The sequence below is a fragment of the Petaurus breviceps genome, unplaced genomic scaffold (genome assembly GCF_028583685.1).
Source record: "Petaurus breviceps papuanus isolate PSGF00001 unplaced genomic scaffold, PetGlider_PUasm1.0 126, whole genome shotgun sequence".
NCBI classification, from domain to species: Eukaryota; Metazoa; Chordata; class Mammalia; order Diprotodontia; family Petauridae; genus Petaurus; species Petaurus breviceps.
Genome location: NW_027185655.1, coordinates 39732993 through 39737448, shown reverse-complemented (window position 1 = coordinate 39737448; position 4456 = coordinate 39732993). Strand labels below are relative to the sequence as shown.

At 33.6% G+C, this 4456-nt stretch overlaps 1 pseudogene; it reads left to right on the top strand.

Annotated features, from left to right (window-relative positions):
• LOC138166733 (large ribosomal subunit protein eL30 pseudogene) overlaps nucleotides 1-4456 on the top strand; it is a 94114-nt pseudogene that overhangs the window by 28874 nt on the left and 60784 nt on the right.

Here is a 4456-nt window from a genome sequence, read left to right as displayed (position 1 = left end):
CCTTCCTTCCTTCCTTCCTTCCTTCCTTCCTTCCTTCCTTCCTTCCCCCATTGCTTAACACTATGCCTGGCATGTTGTAGTCACTTGAAATGACTTTGAAATAAAGCTTTGAAATAAAGATTTTCATTTTGAGTTGATACTCTCTGCTTTTTAATTTTTATTTTCAGATGAACATCTAATTTCTTTCTTCTCTCCTCTTCTCATTGAGAAAAAAAAATCAACCCCTCTTTAGTGTTTTCCTTGTACTTGAACAGACAGACATAGTTGAATGAAACAAATTCTCACATTGGCCATGTCCAAAAAGAAATGTCTCAATCTGCCCCTTGGGTCTATCATATCTCTATAAGGAGGTGGGTTACTTGTTTTATCATGAGGTCTCTGGAATCTTGATATGTCATTGCATTAATCAGAGTTCTCAAGTCTTTTAGAGTTGAGTGTCTTTCCAACATGATTGTTATGGCATAAATTGCCGTCCTTGTTCTGCTCACTCCACTCTGCATCAGTACATATACATCTTCCTAGGTTTTTGAGTTGATAATTCAGTGAACATAGTCAATATAGCTTTTCTATGACAAATACCAGGAAAACATGGAAGGTAGCACCCAAAGAATTAACCAGTTAAAAAAAATACTACTGTAAAACCTTATAAAACTAAGTGGTTGTGTTTGATGCCTCCTCCATAAAAGGTTTACCTTTTGGGGGGGCAATTTTTGAAAGCTCATTTTAAGAAGATGAAGAAAGATCAGAAGTTATCAGTATTATAGAACAATTTGACTGGAAGGCATATATAGTGAACATATGTGAGAGGAGCAAATAAAGGAGTCAGTATAGGATTGATAGTTGAAGTACAAATATATTCTACCAAAGTTAAAATATATATTTTTTTTGTTTTTATTTTTGGAGGGGGGAAGGCAGGGCAATTGGGTTTAAGTGACTTGCCCAAGGTCATATGACTAGTAAGTGTTAAGTGTCTGAGGCCGGATTTGAACTTAGGTCCTCCTGACTCCAGGGTCAGGGTTCTGTTCACTGTGTCAGTTAGCCACCCCAAAGTTAAAATTGTTTACAATTTCAGCTACCAAAACATAGTTTAAGTTAATATTTTTTGTCATGGTTCATATTAATATTCACATATATGTAAAATAGATATAGTTATGACAAAAATATAATAGTACTCTTTTTTATTAAGAAAATGAAACATTAGTTTCACTTTTAATAATTTTCCTTAGGAATCCAATCAGGAAGCATGATTTTGTTCCAAATTGAATTAAATCTATTTTTTAAAATGTGTAAATAATAATCCAAATGTAAAATATATTATTAAAAAAGATTGGAGTTATCAAATTTTGTATATGACATACAGCTAAAGAAGGAAAGCCAAATGGCTACCCCTCTCAGTTTCTGAGTTGAATTTTTTTTCTAAAAATATTCTTGTTACTGTTGAAATCATGAAAAATAGGTGAGCAAAGAAAAGATCACATCTCTGTGTTTCTGGAAAAAAGGAATAAGTGATAATACTGTTTTTTTTACTCATTGATAATCTAAATAGTTTCTCGATGATTTGTTACCTTGATGGGCCATACAATTTATTAGGTGTTGCCAAGGTTTTCGACCAAAGTCTGCATCAGAAGGAAGTAAGTAGTATCTGTGGCATGGAAGATGAGTCTGTGTCTGATGAGAGCCATGTGTACCAAACTCTCATTTTTCATAAGCACTGTCATTTTTACAGATGTATGACCCTCTTCTGCTGGTAACAGAAGGGGGGAGGGGGCTGGAGGAAAGAAGATAACATTCAGAGTTCATTGGAGAAACTCTTGTAGGCAGATCCACAAATCATGTCATGCAAACCAGAACAGAGGAAGGGAACCTCACATCTCTTTTCTGAAGACAATAATAGATAGGACAGAGAAAGATGGAGTCAGAGATGATTAGGAAAACAGGAGCAGTTAATGGATAACAGCAACCTGGCGCCCAGCAGTTCATTCCATGTCATAAAGATATGAAACTACACAAACAGAGATCAGGGGGAAAGGTCTTTGAAATTCATCCAATCAATGAAGATAGAGATTTTTGCTCATAGTTGATTTGGTAGAGAATAATGCAAATTGGGGAAATGTGAGTTCAAATTATGTGATTGTAAATTCTGCAAACACACAATCTTCATATTAGCATTTGGCAAATGTGGTTTAGTTGGGTGTATTTAACTTGGAATTTTCCAGCATATTTTCCCCCTTTGGAAATCTGGCTTCACATTCTCTTTATTCTTCAATTATAGCATGTCAGTAAGTTTAGAAGCCAGGATGGTTCACATGCAAATCATTTTCATCAGCATGGAGGCCCTATGGCCTTTCCTCTCACCACTGAACCATTCATCTTGGTTAGTTGAAGGGGAGGATTGGAGCAAAGCTAAGTGTTGATAAGCTATTTCGACCCAATCTGTAAGCTTTTCAGATTGTTTCATGTCGTTATTTAAGAGCAGATGAAAAAAGACACATCTTTGCCTATTGATTTTTTTAAGTAAAATATATATCAATATTTTTATGGTGCTTTTCAAATCCCTTGAGAAACTTTTGGTAATAAAAAAAATCAGATATGATTTTAAGATTTAGGAATAGGTATTTATACCTACATAGAACAAATATAAAAATTGAATTGCATTAGAACTTTGTATATTGCTGTTAGATACTGTATTGGTCTATAAATGTCATCCTAAAAACATTGTAACCATTTTGGGGGAATTTTGAGAAGGGGGCTAGTCTTGAGCATAAGAGCCACAGCTGGAAGTTCTTTGCTTATCCCTTCCTCAATCACATAAACTTCTTTGTGCCCCACAATTATTCCTATTAATAAAATTCCTGCAAATGACATTCCCTCTAGGGTAAAATGAAGCTGACAAATTTCAGGGTATTTAGTTAGAATGGAAATAGTCTAACATCATCCAGTCATCATTTGCTGATTTTTTTCTTTATTTCATGAATATCTCTAAAGTATTTTAAATAATGTCTTTGTCTCTCTTTTGAAATAATTTCCAGAAGGTTTAGAAAAGAAGACTTGTTCCTTCTTTGTTTTATTTTGGATCTAGGTTCAAATCCTGCTTCTGATGCTTACTATGTGTGCGACATTGGAAATGTTAATTAATCTCTCTGGGCCCCAGATTGTTCATCTGTAAAATGAAGGTGTTTGGACTAGATGGCTTCTAAGACATTTTCTAGCTCTAGATTTTTCAGCCTATGGTTCTATGATATTTTCTCCACTTGTCCATTTCATTTTGATGTCAAATCTCATGAGCTTTTAGTGTCCCTGAAGATAACACTGTAGGTTATCTCCTGTGGGCTTTTATTTGACTTCACTATAAAAGGGAGTTATCTAAGCCTAAACTCAACAATAGGAATTCTACCTTCTATATACCAAAAGAGAAGCAAGAATCCTTTCCTTATCCTGGCATCTCTGATTTGAAGAGGTCATTATAATGGGAGACATTCTTGCACTTATTTGATTTAAAAAACAAAACCAAAGATAATAATTTGCTATCAAAGAAAGATGTTATCTGAGGATAGATACGTAGAAAGAGAATTGGATGCCAGTTAAATCAATTTCTACAACTGGAATAATGCTAAAACAATCTTTCCAGAAAAAAATAATCTCTTTCTAGCAGGGCTATTAAATAATAGTTGCCAAGCAGTTCCCAATTTGAAAATCAATTTGATACTTAAATTGTATATTTAGGAAATATCTAACCTACCATATAATAATAAAAAAAAACCCAATCTGTTAATTATTGCAGGGTTAAAACTGCAATTAAGCCCCAGGAGCTTTGTCTTTTAAGATAAGAGGCAGGAAAACATGGGGCAAAATCTGTATGAGACAGTTTCATCACATTTGATAACACCATCCTTGATGTTATACTTCTGTTTGAACTCTATCTCAATGACTTAATCAATAGATATATAAAGACAAATGGATCATTGATGAGATGAATTTACTGTAGTATGAGTATGAAAAAGACATCTGAAATAGGTTTTACCAAGCCTTTTTCTCTAGTCATATCACAATTTACTTCCATTTCTCCTGATTAATAGCTTAGGAAAAGATCATAATGCATATTATAGGAAATATTCAGGCATCACTTATCTGGAAAATGAGAAACTGAAAAATCAACTGAGATATAATCCAACAAACAAAGACATGGTCCTTTGTTTTTTTAAAGTGGCAGGTCACCTCTCCATAAGCAAAAACAAGGATTGTCTAGTATAGAAAAAACAAAACAAAACAGTATGTAGAGACAAAAAAAAAAAGAGACAAAGAACAGATGAAGTGTGTTTGTTAGGAAAAGTCAAAATGGTATTTGTTCTCCTTTTCCACAGAAATTGAACAATACATATACACACAAACACAGATAGATAGATAGATAGATAGATAGATAGATAGATAGATAGATAGATAGATAGATAGATAGATA